Source organism: Cryptomeria japonica, chromosome 5 (genome assembly GCF_030272615.1).
Source record: "Cryptomeria japonica chromosome 5, Sugi_1.0, whole genome shotgun sequence".
In the NCBI taxonomy this organism is placed as follows: Eukaryota; Viridiplantae; Streptophyta; class Pinopsida; order Cupressales; family Cupressaceae; genus Cryptomeria; species Cryptomeria japonica.
This window is the reverse complement of record NC_081409.1, coordinates 699,844,250-699,862,482: the sequence shown is the minus strand read 5'-3', so window position 1 is coordinate 699,862,482 and position 18,233 is coordinate 699,844,250.

Sequence of the window (18,233 nt, the reverse complement as noted above, 5' to 3'; positions counted from 1 at the left end):
CTTGCATACAAGTCTTGCCTTGTTCCTCACAACTATGCCTTCTTCATTTAGCTTATTCCTAAAAACCCATTTGATACCTATGACATTCTTATGTTCTGGTTTGGGTACCAAGGACCATGTTGCATTCTTTTCTATCTTTTCTAGCTCCTCTTCCATTGCCTTAACCTAGTCTTCATCTGTAAGTGCTTCTCTGGAAGTTTTCAGCTCCAATTCAAAAATCATGCAAGAGTTTTCTTTCACCTTTCTTGTTGTGAGTATCCCTGCATCTTTATCTCCTATGATCTGCTTCAGATCATGATGTAGTTTCACATATCTAGGAATGACTCTAGTTGTTTCTACTAGCTTTTCCTCTTCTTCTTCACTTACTTCTTCTTCTTCACCTACTGCAGCTTCTACCGATACAAGAACACCGAGATCTTTACTTGTTTCTTTCTTAACTGGTTCCCAGAAGGCTATGCCCGGTTCATCTTCCATTTCCTCGTTGCGAGTTTCCTTAGGTTCCTCAGGGGATTCATCAACCCTGACATTGATACTCTCAACAATTTTTTGTGTTCTATTGTTGTAGCACTTGAGAGCTTTACTCTTAGTGGAATATCCCAAAAAATATTCCTTCCTCATATTTAGCATCAAACTTGCTCAAATGCTCACCTCTCTTGATGTAACACTTACTACCAAATACTTAAAAAAAATCATAGTGGGAGTCTTCCCAGTCCAATACACATAAGGGGTTTTAACTCTACCTTTCTTGATGAGTACTCGGTTCATAGTATAGACTGCAATGCTCACTGCTTCTCTCCAAAAAGTGTGAGCAACATTTCCTTGGATCAACATTGTTCTGGCCACTTCAACTATAATCCTATTATTTCTTTCTGCTATGCCATTTTGTTGTGGTGTCCTTGGGGCAGACAACTACCTCTTGATACCATTATCTTCACATTACTTGTTAAATTCATCAAAAGTGAATTCACCTCCTTGATTAGTTCTTAGGCATTTTATCTTTTGACCACTTTCCTTCTCTACTAATACTCTGAAGGCTTTGAATTTTCCAAACACCTCAGACTTGTCTTTCAAGAATGTGATCCACATCATTCTTGAGTAGTCATCAGTAAGAATCATGAAATACCTATCTCCCTAAATACTTCTAGTTTTCACAGGACCACACAAAATAGTATGCACAAGATCAAGTAAGTTTTCTGCTGAAAAAGACTTACCTTTGAAAGTTGAGGAAGACATCTTCCCAAGTTGACATTCTCTTCATAAAGCATTCTTCGGTTTGTTCAGCAAAGGCAATCCTCTTACTCCCTTGATCTTACTAGCCTTTACAATATTATCAAAGTTCATATGACAAAGTATCCTATGCCATATCCAACTATCATCAAACTTCACTATCAGACACCGACTTATCTTGGCATTCAACTGAAACAAGCTACCTCTGGTCTTCTTACCGGTGGCAATAAGTTCACCACTCTTTCCAATTATATTGCAGACTCCACCTTTGAACTCCAGAATGAGTCCTTTATCATTTAGCTGAGAAACACTCAACAAGTTATGCTTAAGGCCTTCTACCCGGTAGACATCATCCGCACTGCTCTTTCCATTCAGGGAGATGGATCCTTTTCCTTTTACCAAGCAAGGTGCATCATTGCCAAATCTGACAAAACCTCCATCATATTCTTCTAGAGACAAAAACTTTCTTCGATCACCAATCATGTGGTGAGAACAACCACTATCAATAATCCACTCATTAGAGTTGTCAATGCGAGAGACAAGTGCTTTCTTGTAAGACACTTCTTCCTTTACAGCTACAAACACTATGTCCTCATTCTCTTCACCCTCAGATTCTTCATCACTAACACCTTCATCCATTGCAACAAGACAATTTCTTCTATTTCCTCCTTTATACTTTCTAAACCTCTATGATTTATCCTTATTGTCATTGTTAGGACAATTAACAACTGTGTCCTATCTTATTGTGGGAAAAACATTTTAAAGGAAGCTTACCTCTGTATTTTCCAATGCCTTTTGGAAGTCTCTTGGCAAGAAGAGATTCAAACTTCATCAGAATCTCTTCATCATACATACCTCTTCTTTGCATGGATTCATAATTGGTACTTAATTCTTTTCCTTTTCTGGTTGGTGCAACAGATGCTCTAAAAGCTGACTCGGTCTTTTGAATACTGCCATCATAGCTATTCAACTCATATGCAGTCAACTTTGCAATGATAGAGTCTAAGGATACCTTGGTTTTGTCAATAGACCTTAGTTCCTAAATAGCAGCAACTCTGATTGCATAGGCTGGTAACAATGATCTCAAAAATTTACTGACAATGGTGGCATCTTCAATTGTTCCACCAGTGCTCTTGATATCTCCAAGAACAGTCTTGATCCTTATGCCATATTGCTGAATGGTTTCACCTTCAACCATCCTCATGTCTTCAAATTTTCCTCTAAGGCTCTCTTCCTTAGCTTTCTTGACATGCTCATCACCGCCATAAATAGTTTCCAATGTACATCCTTAGGAGTCTCCTTATCTTGTACATCAATGAACTCAATATCGGAGAAACTGCTAATAAGGGCTTCCATGACTTGCCCATTTTCTTGAATCTCTCTTTTCTGTTCATCGGTTAAAGTGCCAGTGTGGATTACATAGACATTCTCAACATAGTTCCAGTGTTGAGCACCCAAACTCTTGCTATAGATATTCATTTTGTCCTTCCATATTTTGAATTTATCTCTATTTAACTTAGGACCTTCCCTCTTCATCATTAAGGCAGGATCTTTTACCTCAAGTGGTTAAGCTTATATCACTGAGGACCTAGAGTTGCTCTGATACAAATGGATGAATAATGATGAACATAAATACCCTAACTGGTACTGAGAGGGGGGGTGAATCAATACATACAAAAACTTCTCAACAACTTATCAAGTTAAAACAATGATAACCGGTTGTCTTCATTACTAGACTTAACCATAGCAATACTGGTTAAATACAATAAGACTTCAAACATCTAAACCAGTAAACTGAATGCTACAAATATCATTCAACACTTGATAACTACTTCACCAATAAACATATGCATGTGTTGTATCAGTAATACCATAACTATTAGTTCTGCATGCATAATCACCTAAACAAAGAATACTTAATCATCGCATGAAAAATGCACAACTCATGACACATAGATTTTACACATGGAAACCCAAATAGGAAAAACCACGGTGGGGATGAATACCCACAAGCTTGTTTTGAACTCTTTTTAATCTTGCTCTATTAGAATCCTAGTCTGGTTAAAGACTTTTACAATAAGGTTCTGCTACGAACCGATCCTGTTAACAATCACTCAGTTAAGGGATGGCTATATACCCTATTAAAGGTTGAAACCCTGTTAAAGGTTACCATGCTAGAGGATTTAAAGAACTCAATGAACTTGAGTCACTTGGTTAGAGGATTTACAGTAAGCTTGTTAAAGCTACCCAGCAAAGGGATTTTCCTTTTGTTGAAATGGTTAGAAGACAACATGTAAAACTCTAATCTGATAACGGCACTATATGCTAAGGTAGATCCTTTTTAGTTCCTCTACTCTGCAATCACACTCTGCAATTTTATCTCATTGGTTTGGAAAGTATCTCATCACTCATATACATACACAACTTTTTCCAAAAACTTACAATAACAAACATCATCGACCTTATAGACAACAATTAGGTCGGTAGCATAAACCCTAAACTCTAAACATTTAGGTTTACAATTATAGATGGTCCAATCCTGGTTGTACAAAACACTTAGCATGGAGTGAAACAATCTTAAACATATCACAAGTCATTATGCATCATTCATTTTTCATCGCACATAGAAATCAGTAACCCATCATGCTTTCTTCTCAGACCACTAAGAAGAATGTTCATTCCCAAGGTAGACATTTAATGCAGTCAATCTTCATATGCAAGATCCTCAAGGAAATCCTTCACGTACAAAAAATTGGTGTGGCATCTCAATCTCATCCTCATTTCTTAGCTAACTCATCACAGAATATCATCAGTTGCATCGCACAAGCTAGATTGCCAAACCGAAAACCCTAGAGCTGAGACTTCCAATCGGTAGTCACATTTAGTGAAACCCTAACACTGGTTCACTACATCTCTTCATATCAGTTCTCCAACTTGATCATCAATAACAACTTCTTCCAATCTTCATACCAGTTGACCTATACTTATTGACATCAATGATAACATACATTATTATCATATCATCACATGCCAACATACCGGTTCATCAAATGCCAACAATATCTGCAAGCTACTCCTTGGTAGAAACATGCTTCAAGATCACATATTTACTCTACACTTTTTCCCTTAATAAATGATACTTCAGTTCAATGTGCTTGGTTCGTGTGTGCAAAAAAGGGTTTTTGGAAATATTTATGGCACTTGTATTATCACACAAGATTTTGGCAGGTTCTGAAATCTTCATCTTAAAACCTTCCAAAATGTGCCTCATCCAGATAGCCTGGGTATAATTCATGTAAGTTGCAACATACTCAACTTCAACAGTACATTGTGATGTACAACTCTGCTTCTTACTACTCCGTGAAACAAGTCTTCCTCCAAGAAAAAATGCTCCACCTGTTGTGCTTTTCCTATCATCAACATTTCCTGGCCAATCTGCATCTGTGTAGACCTTCAAGTCAAAGTTCCCTCCATATGGATACCATAATCCATAGTCAACAATAACTTTCAGATATCTAAAAATCCTCTTGGTTGTTATCAAATGTGTTTCCTTAGCATTCTTCTGGAATCTAGCAACTAGACCAACTGCATGAGCTATATCCGGTCTATTGTGAACAACATAGTGAAATTTTCCAATCATTGACCTATATTCCTTCTCATCAACAGATGTGGATTCATCTTCCTTAGACAACTTACAACCTGTAACCATTGGTATCCCAACTAGTTTACAATCACTCATACCAAATGTCTTCAAGACCTCTTTCACATACTTAGAATGTGTGATGAAAATACCATTATTCATTTGCTATATTTGCAAGTCTATGAAATTTTTTATTTCTCCCACTAAAGACATTTCAAACTCATTTTGTATTTCATCTGCAAAATCGTTACTCATGTCATCATTTCCTCCAAATATGATATCATCTACAAATAATTCACTAACCAGTATTTTATCTCCTTCATATTTGAGATATATGTTACTATCTTCACTGGTTCTCAGAAATCCTATCTTCATCAGATGTGTATGAAGCCTTTCATACCATGCTCTCAGTGCCTGCTTTAATCCATATAAAGCCTTATGCAATCTGCATACCATGTCTTTCTCATCAGTCAAAGCATAACCATATGGTTGCTCAATGTATACTTCTTCTTTCAGTATCCCATTCAAAAATGTTGACTTAACATCCATCTGGTATACCTTGAATTTCTTATGTGTTGTAAATGCAAGTAAAGTTCTGACACCTTCCAGTCTTGCCACTGGTTCAAAATTCTCACCATAATCTTCTCCTTCCTCTTGTGTAGAACCTTTGCAAACCAACCTAGCTTTGTTGTGAACCACAACACCATCTTCATTCAACTTGTTCTTGAATACCCACTTAGTACCTATCACATTTTTATTTATTGGTTGGGGTACTAGGTCCATGTGTTTTTCTTCTCAATTTGATCTAATTCCCCCTTCATAGCTTTAACCCAATGATCATCACCAAATGCTTCCTTAGCAGTTCTTGGTTCAATAGTGGAGATCACGCAGGATTCTCTCTGATTCTTCTTCTGGTTAGTCCTCTAGGATCCTTATCCCCAATAATCTGCTCTGGATTGTGATTGAGTCTCACATATCTTGATATAACATGATCACTCTCCTCAAGTTCATCTTCTTCATTATCATCATCTTTTGAATTTATCTGTTCTGATTGAATTGGTATATCAGTATTTGCTTTACCGGTTTCAAATTTCATAGTTTCTAGTTCCAAAAACAAAATGCAAGGATCTTCATCCTTTTTCTCCTAACTAGTTCCCTCTAAGACTTCAAGATATTTGTCCACTCAAACATCAGCACTCTCAATAATTCTTTGTGTCCAGTTGTTAAAATACTTGTAAGCCTTACTCTTGGTGGAATAGCCAATAAATATCCCTTCATCACTTTTAGCCTCAAATTTTCTAACATAATCACCTCTCTTAATAAAAAATTTGCTTCCAAATATTTTGAAATAACTAACATCAGGAGATCTTCCATACCAGTATTCATAAGGAGTCTTGTCCTTACCTCTTTTTACCAAAACCTGACTCATTGTGTAAATAGTTGTGCTGACAACTTCTCTCCAAAAAAAAATCGCTACACCTCCTTGTATCAACATTGTCCTAGTAGCTTCAACAACTAACCAATTGTTTCTCTATGCGATACCATTCTGTTGTGGTGTCCTTAGAGCAAAAAGTTGTCGTTTGATACCATTTTCTTCACAAAATCTAGTGAATTTATCAGAAGTAAATTCATCACCTTGATTAGTCCTTAGACATTTTATCTTTTTACCACTCTCCTTCTCAGCTAAGGCCCTGAATGCCTTGAACTTACAAAAAGCTTCAGTCTTATCCTTCAAGAATGTGACCCACATCATCCTTGAGCAATCATCAGTGAAGATCATAAAGTATTTGTCACCTTGAATACTTTTTATCCTTATTGGTCTACAAAGATCTGTATGAACCAAATCTAACAAATGCTTCACTAAAAAAGATTTTCTCTTGAAAGTTGAGAATGTCGAGTGTGTGCAAGATCATGGGGGCCCAAAAAGTGGCAATGGAGAAAAAAATGTGTTTTAAACCTTTTCAAACACGCCAAAATCCACTTTGACTTTTGTTTGGGTCGGCCAAAATTTGAAACCAAATCGGATATCTGATATTAATGGATATTCAATTTTTGATGTCACTATTGTGATGTCATACTTTTTCAAATCGGATATCCGTTTTTCTCAACATAAAAAGTATAGTTAAGTAAAATGGGCATAACTTTTGTGTTTCTTATCGAAATTTTAATTTTTTAAAGGCATTGGAAAGGTAATTTAGAGACCTATCAAATGGACAAGGTATTTTTATAATATTATAGATCAAAAATTAATTATAATCATTTTACATTAGTCCTTCAATTTAAAAACTTTAAATACTCACAAATTTTGCATACAAAGTCTAATTTTTTTCCTATCACCTCCTTTATCTATCACTTATCTATCTATACTTATATAAATATATTTTATCTATCTATTTCTTAATAATTCTTTGTGTCACTTATGTCACTTATTTTCTCATCCCATCTAGATAAATAAATTCCCAAGTTACATCCATCTCTGCATATATCTCCATCTTTCCATTCCTATCTCTCCCTCTCCCACTCCATCATTGTCACTCATTATTTCTATATTTCTCTCTAATAATCTCTCTTCTCTCTATTTATCTCCCTCCTCTACCTTATCCTACCTATACTTATATATTACTTGTCTCTATCACCTCCTTTCTCTCCCTATCTTATCCCCTCTATCTCTATATCCCTATAGATCTATCTTCGTGTATATTTATATCTCATTATCTCTAAATCTCACTTATTCACTCCATCTCTCCCTCCATTTGTCTTAATCTCTCTATCAATTTCTATCCATATCTATCTCTATCCCCATCTTCACATCTCCATCTCTTTCCCTATCAATCTCTCTTTCTATATGTTCCTCTATCTTTATACATCTTCCTCTATACATGATTAATCTACTTCTTTGTCTCTTCCTCTATCGCCCTCTTGAAGTATCTTTCCCTTTCTCTACCTTTATCTATTTATTTACTCCCTCCTTATATATCTTTGGCTCTCTCCCCACATCCTTCTCTGTAGTGCCTTTATATATGTCTATATCTCCCTCTTTCTCTCTCTCCCTCTCTATCTATCCCTATCTATAATCTCTATCTCTCTTTCTCACTCTCTTGCACTATCTATATCTCTCTATCTATCGATATTTATCTTCCTTTATATCTCTATATTTTCTTTTTTATCTCACTGTCTTTACCCCTCTCTATCCATTTTTCTCCATCTCTTTATATATTTATCTTTGTCTTTACCTCTCTCTTTCTCTATATCGATTCATCTCCCTCTCCCTTTATCTTCATTTTTTATCTCTATCTTCCTCTCTCCTTTTCAATACCTAGATATGTCTACCTCTTTCTATCCATCCTTGTCCTTTAGTTTTTCTCCCTCTCACTTCATACTCCTTAATATCTATATCTCTATTTATGTCCTTGTCCTTTAGTTCTTCTCCCTCTCTTTAGCTCTTCATCTTTCTTCACCCTTATATATCTCCTTATTTGAAACTTAGTGCATATGGTCTCCTAAGGGGTTATATGGTTTCATATGGTGTTTTATGACCCCTTAGGACACCATATGACCTCTAGGATATGATATGGTGTTCTTAGGGGTCATATTGTGTCCTAAAGGGTCATAGAACACCATATGACCCATTAGGACACAATATGACCCCTAACAACACCATATCATCTCCTAGAGGTCATATGGTGTCCTAAGGGGTCATAAAACACCATATGACCCCTTAAGACACAATAAGACTCCTAATGACACCGTATGGTGTCCTAAGGGGTCATAAGACACCATATGTCCCCTTAGGACACCATATGACCCTGAATGACACAATGTGGTGTCCTAAAGGGTCATATGGTGTCCTAAGGGGTCATAGGACACCATATGCCCCATTAGGACACCATATGACCCATAGCACCATATAGTGTTCCAAGGGGTCATATGGTGTCATAAGGAGTCATAGGAAACCATATGATCCATTACGACACAATACAACCCCTGCTAACACCTAAGGGGTCATAGGACACCATATGACCCCTTACAACACCATATGGTGTCCTAAGGAGTCATATAGTATCCTACGGGGTCATATAACACCATATGACCTCTTAGAACACAAGAAGACCCATAACAACACAATATGATGTCCTACGGGGTCATATGGTGTCATGAGACACCATATGACCCCTTAGGACACAATATAACCCCTAACGATACCTAAGGGGTCATATGGTATCCTAAGGGGTTATATGATGTCCTAGGAGCCTTAAAGACACAATATGACCCCTTAGCACACCATGCAACCCCTAACGACACCTTATGGTGTCCTAAGGGGTTGTAGGACACCATATGACTAGTTAGGACACAATATGAAACAATATGACCCCTTAGGACACCATATAGTGTCATTAGGGGTAATATGGTGTCCTATGACCCGTTATGACACAATATGACACCTAACAACATCTACGGGGTCATAAGACACCATATTACCCCTAACAACACTGTATGGTGTTCTAAGGGGCCATATTGTGTCATAAGGGGTCATAGGACACCATATGACCCCTAACGACACAAAATAATGCCCAATGATACCTAAGGGGTCATATGGTGATCTAAAGGGTCATAGGATACCATATGACCCCTTAGCACACCATATAACCCCTAATGACACCATATAGTGTCCTAAGGGGTCATAGAGCATCATATGACCCCTTAGGACACCATATGATGCATAATGACACCATACAGTGTCTTAAGGGATCATATGGTGTCCTAAGGGGTCATAAGACACCATATGACCCCTTAGGAGACCATACCACCCATAACAACATAATATGGTGTCCTAGAGGGTCATAGAACACCTATGACCCCTTAGAACACCATATGACCCATAACAAAACCATGTGGTGTCCTTAGGGGTTATAAGACACAATATGACCTCTAATAACGTCATATAGTGTCCTAAGGGGTCATAGGACACCATATGACCCCTTAGGACACAATACGACCCCTTAATTCACAAAATAAACCCTAACAACACCTAAGGGGTTATATAGTTTCCTAAGGGGTCATAGGACACCATATGACTCCTTAGCACACCATACGACCCCTAACGACACCATATAGTGTCCTAAGGGGTCATATGGTATCCTAAGGGGTCATAGAACACCAGATGAGCCCTTAGGACACCATGTGACACATAACAACACCAAATGGTGTCATAAGGGGTCATATGGTGTCCTAAGGGGTCATAGGACACCATATGACCCCTTAGGACACCATACGACCCATAGTACCATATAATATCCGCCCATTATGACACAATACAACCTCTGACGACACCTAAGGGGTCATATAGTGTCCTAAGGGGTCATAAGACACCATATGACCCATTAGGATACCATATGATCGCTTGTGACACCATATGGGGTCATATGGTATCTTAAGGGGTCGTATAACATCATATGACCCCTTAGAACATAAGAAGACCCATAACAACATGATATGGTAACACAATATGACCCCTATTGATACCTAAGGGGTCATATGGTGTCCTAAGAGGTTATATAATGTCCTAGGAACCTTTAGAACACAATATGACCCCTTAGCACACCACACAACCCCTAACAACACTATATGGTGTCCTAAGGGGTCGTAGGACACCATACGACCCATTAAAACACAATATAATCCCTAACAACACCTAAGGGGTCACATGACACCATATGACCCCTAACGACATTGTATGTTTACCTAAGGGGTCATAAGACACCATATGACCCCTAACGACACAAAATGATGCCTAACGATACCTAAGGGGTCATATGGTGTTCTAAAGGGTCATTGGACACCATATGACCCCTAACGACATTGTATGTTTACCTAAGGGGTCATAAGACACCATATGACCCCTAATGACACAAAATGATGCCTAACGATACCTAAGGGTTCATATGGTGTTCTAAAGGGTCATTGGACACCATATGACCCCTTAGCACACCATACGATCCCTAATAACACCATATGGTGTCCTAAGGTGTCATAGAACACCATATGACTACTTAGGACACCATACGATGCATCATGACACCATATGGTGTCCTAAGGGGTCATAGAACACCAAATGACCCCTTAGGAGACCATACGACCCATAACAACATAATATGGTGTCCTAAGGGGTCATAGAACACCATATGACCCTTTAGAAAACCATACGATCCATAACGATGCCATGTGGTGTTCTAAGGGGTCATAAGATACCATATGAGCTCTTAGGACATAGTATGACCCCTAATGACATCATATAGTGTCCTAAGGGGTCATAGAAAACCATATGACCCCTTAGGACACCATAGGACCCCTTAAAACACCATATGGTGTCCTAAGCGGTCATATGGTATCCTAAGGGGTCATATAACACCATATGACCCCTTAGAACACAAGAAGACCCATAACGATACGATATGGTGTACTAAGGGGTCATATGGTGTCATGAGACACCATATGACCCCTTAGCACACAACATGACCCCTAATGATACCTAAGGGGTCATATGGTGTCCTAAGGGGTTATATGATGTCCTAGGAACCTTTAGGACACAATATGACCCCTTAGCAAACCATACAACCCCTAACGATGCCATATGGTGTCCTAAGAGGTCATAGGACACCATATGAGCCATTAGGACACAATATGGCCCCTAACAACACCTAAGGAGTCATATTATGTCCTTAGGGGTCATAGGACACTATATGACCCCTAACAACACCGTATGGTGTCCTAACGAGTCATATTATGTCCTAAGGGGTCATAGGACACCATATGACCCCTAACGACACAAAATAACACCTAACAATACCTTAGGGGTCATATGTGTTCTAAGGGGTCATAGGACACCATATGACCCCTAACGACACAAAATAATGCCTAACGATACCTTAGGGGTCATATGTGTTCTAAGGGGTCATAAGACATAATATGACCACTTATCACACCATACAACCCCTAATGACACCATATGGTGTTGTAAGGGGCCATATAACACCATATGACCACTTAGGACACCATACGATGCATAATGACACCATATGGTGTCCTAAGGTGTCATAGGACACCAAATGACCCCTTAGGAGACCATATAACCCATAACAACATAATATGGTGTCCTAGGGGGTCATAGAACACCATATGACCCCTTACAAATACAATTGACCCATAACGAAACCATGTGGTGTCCTAAGGGGTCATAAGAGACCATATGACCCCTAACGATGTCATATAGTGTCCTAAGGGGTCATATAGTTTCCTAAGGGGTCATAGGACACCATATGACTCCTTAGCGCACCAAACGACCCCTAACAACACTATATGGTGTCCTAAGGGGTCATATGGTATCCTAAGGGGTCATAGAACACCATATGAGCCCTTAGGACACCATGCGACACATAACAACACCAAATGGTGTCATAAGGGGTCATATGGTGTCCTAAGGGGTCATAGGACACCATATGACCCCTTAGGAGACCATATGACCCATAACAACACCATATGGTGTCCTAAGGGGTCATAGAACACCATATGACATCTTAGGACATTGTATGACCATAACAACACCATATGGTGTCGTAAGGGATCATAAGACACCATATGACCCCTTAGAACACAATATGACCCCTAATGACATCATATCGTGTCCTAAGGGGTGATAGGACACCATATGACCCCTTATGACACAATATGACCCCTAACAACGTCATATAGTGTCCTAAGGGGTCATATGGTGTTCTAAGGGGTTATAGAACACCATATGACCCCTTAGGATACCATAACACCCATAACGACACCATATGATGTCCTAAGGGGTCATATGGTGTCGTAAAGGGTCACGAGATACCATATGACCTCTTAGGACATAGTATGCCCCATAACAAAACCCAATGGATCATATGGTGTCTAAGGGGTCATCCAATGTCCTATGATCCCTTAGGACACAATAAGACCCCTTAGCATGCCATATAACCCCCAAGGACACCATATGGTGTCCTAAGGGGTCATAGGATACCATATGAACCGTTAGGACACAATATGACCCCTAACAATACCTAAGGGGTCATATGGTGTCCTAAGGGGTCATGGGATACCATATGACCCCTTAATATACCATACCACCCCTAACGACACCATATGGTGTCCTAAAGGCTCATATAACACCATATGACCCCTTAGGACACCATAAGACCCATAACAACATCATATGGTGTCCTAAAGGTTTATGAGACACCATATGACCCTTTAGGACACAATATGACCCCTAACAACACCTGAGGGGTCATATGATGTCCTATGACCCTTTAAGATACAATATGACCCCTTAGCACACCATATAACCCCTAACAATGTCATATGGTATCCTAAGGGGTTATAAAATTCCATATGGTGTCCTAAGGTGTTATAAGATACCATATGACTCGTTAGGACACAATATGACCCCTAACAACACGTAAGGGGTTATAGGACACCATATGAACCCTTAGGACATAATATAACCCCTAACGGCACCTAATGGGTCATATGGTGTCCTAAGTGGTGATATGACGTCCTATGACCCCTTAGCACACCATATAACCCCTAACAACACCATATGGTGTCCTAACAGGTCATAGGACATCATATGACCCGTTAGGACACAATATGACCCCAAATGACACCTAAGGGATCGTATGTTGTCCTAAGGGGTCATATGGTGTCCTAAGGGGTCATAGAACAACATATGACCCCTTAGGACACAATACGACCCTTAACAACACCTTAGGGGTCATATGGTGTCCTTAGTGGTCATATGATATGATATGACCCCTTAGCACACCATATGAATCCTAACAAAACCATATGGTGTCCTAAGGGGTCATAGGATACCATATGACCCCTTAGGACACCATACGACCCATAACGACACCATATAATGTTTTAAGGAGTCATATGGTGTCCTAAGAGGTCATAAGACACCATATGGTCTTTTAAGACACAATATGACCCTTTAGCACACCATATGACCCCTAACGACATCATATGGTGTCCTAAGGGTTCATAGGACACCATATGACTCATTAGGACACAATATGACTCCTAACGATGCTTAAGGGGTCATATGGTAAAGTTAGAGGTGAGGATAGGTATGATAGAGAGATGGTATTTTGGGAAGAGAGAATTAGAGAGAGTTGGGGGTAATTAGGAGTTGGGAGGAGAGGGGGGATGGGAAAGTATCAACGAAGGGAGAGAGGGAGAGATTAGGAGAGAGGTTCAAAGAGAGAGGTCTAGAGAGAAGGCAATTAGGGGAAGGGGAGGGTGGAGAGAGAGGGAGGGAGTATCAACAAAGGAAGAGGCGAGAGAGATGGGGAGAGAGCCCCCTGATTACCCTCTCTCTAGTCCATCTCTTTGTTAATAATTCACTCTTCTTCTCTACTCCCCCTAATTATCCTCTCTCCACATCTCTCCCTCTCTCCTTTTTTTGATACTTACTCTTCTGGCTCTCTTCTTATCCGATAACTACACCTAACTCTCTCACATTATTTCTTTCCCTCAATAACCCTCGATCACCTCTCTCCTCCTATGCATTTATAGATACTTCCCTCTCCCCCTCTCCCCACCCCCTAATTACTCTCTATGTCTCTCTTCACCTCTATTCCCATCTCTCTTCTCTCTTTGTTGATACTTTCCCCTCTCCCCCTCTCCTCCTACCCCTAATAATCTCAAACTCTCCCTCTCGTTCTCTCTTCACCCTAATCACCCCTCCCTCTCTCTCTTCGCCTACCACCTAATTACCTCTAGCTCTCTCACACACACACTCTCTTCCCCCCATTTTATCTCTCCTTCTCACCTCTCTCCCCCTCTCCTTTTTTTGATACTTCCCTATGCCTCTCCTTGTCCCCTCTGAATTTTGTTGCTAGAGATGAGAAAGAAATGCAGAGAGACTAGTCTAGATCTTAAGGAAGAGAGAGTGACATAGTGGAGGAAATTATGAAGAGGTAGAAATATAAGCACCTTGTAGAGATTGATAGAATGAATGAGGTATTCAATGATAGTTAGAGATATAGGTCTGGAGAGAGATGTATAAATATGGACAAAAGGGAGGGAGGAAGAAACACACAGGTGGAGTGATAGGTTTAGGAGAGAGAGAGGTGGAGAAAGGAACAAACATAGATATCATGGTTTATTAAAATTTATTGAACTCAATAAAATTCATAAATTTTCTACTATTAATTACTTATTTAGTTTATTTTGAGATGATTGTTACAAAAATTCATGCAATAGGGAAATCATATTAAAAAGTCATGAGTTTTTTATGTTTAAAAAATGAAGAATGAAATTAAATTAATTATAACTATTTTTTAAAATAGATAATTGAAAATATACCTATTCCATATCATAGATCTCTTAATTACCTTTCTAATGCCTATAAAAAATCAAAATTTTGATATGAAACGTAAAAGTTATGCCCAATTTAATAAAATGTATTTTTTTATTTTTTTCAAAACAGTTATCCGATTTTAACGGATGCTTGATTTTATCGGATATCCAATTTTAACGGATATCCCATTTTAAAACATAAATAATTCCCTCCATCTTTTCATTCGAGTTTGCTTTGGGATTTGGCTTGGAAGTGACAAGCCTAGAAAGTCAACTGAAAAAACGTGTTTTTCAGTATTCCTTGATTTTCCAAACTTTACACTAGTGGCTGACAACTTTTTTTAAAGACAAAATTGATAAAACAAAAAGGGTTTTTTAAGAACATTCTCATCTTTCCAACAATACAAGGCTTGTCTTATTTCAACTTTAATAAATAATTATTATTTATTTTCTAATTGAATTCTGACAAAAGTCCTGATTGATAGACTGACTGAAAAATACTCATAACTTCGAAACCGTATAACATTTTTTGAATCCGAAACATGCGTCACATCCTATGCTTTGTCTACTATAGGGAAAAAAAAGTTTAAAAATGAATTTCATAAGCTTTTGACCAAGTTAAGGTGGTCAGACGTAGGAGTTTCTAAATTTCTGAAAAGTTGTAGTAAAAAATTCATAAATAATTATTTACTTTATAAAAAATATGTGTCACATCCGGACGTGAGTCTAATACTTATATTATAAATATTATAAAAAAATATTATGATTTGATTGTGATTAGGGTGGTTAGACATACACCTACTTCTTATATTTTTCCTGGAATTTTAGTACCACTACATTGAAATTTGAAATTTGAAATTTTCATCAAATAGGATTTTTTTTTCAAAAAACAACTAGTAGCTTAGAAACTAAATTCAATTTTCTATAGATTCTCTTCTTACATATTTTAAAAATAATGTTCATAACTTATTTAATTTTTCATGTCAAGTTGCATAACTCTGATTTTTTGAAATTTCATTGTCACTTAAGGGCCTGTTTTGGCACACTATGATCCTGCACATACCCTGTCATCTTTCCCAACTGACATTCCTTACAAATAGCATTGACCAGTTTGTCCAACTGAGCCAAACCTCTCACTATCTTGGACTTACTCACTTTAACAATGTTATCAAAGTTTATATGACAAAATCTCCTATGCCAAAGCCAACCATCATCAATCTTTGCAATTAAATAGTTGTTGACTTTAGGATTAAGGTGAAATAGGTCGCCTTTAGTTTTCTTCCTGGTTGCAATCAGTTCACCTTTGCTCCCATAGATTTTGCATATACCATTTTTAAACTCCAATGGGTATCCTATGTCATTGAGTTGTGTCACACTCAAAAGATTGTGCTTTAGACCTTCAACCCAGTAGACATAATCTGCACTGATCTTTCCATTAAGAGAAATAGATCCCTTACCTTTAACCATGTAGGGTGAGTCATTATCAAATCTTACAACTCCACCATCAAATTCCTTCAAAGAAAGAAATTTGCTCTGATCACCAGTCATGTGATGTGAACAACCACTATCAATGATCCAATCATCAAAGTTATCCATCCTTGATACTAACTCCTTCTGATCGGATATCTCTTCTTTAATGACTACAACCACAATATCTTCATTAGCATCACCATCAAATTCCTCATTAGTGATACCACCATCAACAACAATAAGACAATCTATTTTGCCTTTACCCTTATACTTCTTGAATTTCTCTCACTTGTGTTCATTATCACCATCAGGACAGTTACCAACTATGTGTCCAATCTTGTTGCATGCAAAATATTTTAAAGGTAATTTACCTCTATGTTTACCAGTGCCTTTGGGAAACCGCTTGGCCAACAATGCTTCAAGCTCAACTAAACTATCTTCATCATCAACTTCTCTGCTGGATCTAGATTCATAATAGTGACGAACATCTCTACTTTTCCTCATAGATGGGTTCGAAACAAAAGATCTAAATGTAGACTCGAATTTTTGTACACTGCCATCATAACCATTTAATTCAAAAGCAGTAAGATTTCCAGTGATGGAGTCAAGGGTTACCTTAGTATTGTCAATAGATTTCAGCTCTTGAATGGCTGCAACTTGGATAGCGTAGACCGGTAGCAGGATTTTCAATACCTTACTGATCACTATGGCATCTTCCACTTTACCTCTTGCACTCTTAATTTTACCGACTATCTCTTTTATCCTTTGATCATACTGCTGGATATTCTCACCTTCAGCCATCTGCATGTCATCAAACTTCTCTCTTAGACTCTCTTCTTTAGCAATCTTAACATGTTCGTCACCACTATAAATATCTTCAAGTTTTTTCCATACCTCATATGTAGTCTCTAAACCATGAACATCTACATACTCTACATCAGACAAAGAACTGATGATAGCCTCTAATGCTTGATTGTTTTCTTGTAGTTCTTTCCTCTAATCATCAGTCATAATCCCAATAGGTGCAATATATTTAGTATTGACATGTTCCCAATACTGGTTTCCTAGCCTCTTGATGTAAATTTTCATTCTGTCACTCCATGTCCTATAGTTCTCTCTATTAAACTTCAAACCTTCCTTCTTCATCATGATCTGTAATATATTTACCTCAAGTTGTTAGGCTTAGACCTTAGAGAACCTGATAAGCTCTGATACCAATTGATGGTATGATGAATCCGGTCAACTACTCAGAGTGGGGGGGTGAATCAGTAGATAGAAAAACTGATAAAAACTTCACCAATCTCAAAATCAATCTCTCAAAGTAAACTTAGAACTATCAATGTAATAGCATTGTCAATATAAAAACTCTTAAGATAAACCGGTTAAATGTTACAACAAATTAATAGTAAACAACTTCAAGCTCATAAACATCCAAATTCTTATACTTATGTAGTAAAACTTCATTTCACAATGTTTCGGGTTATCATGACTTATCAAAGTG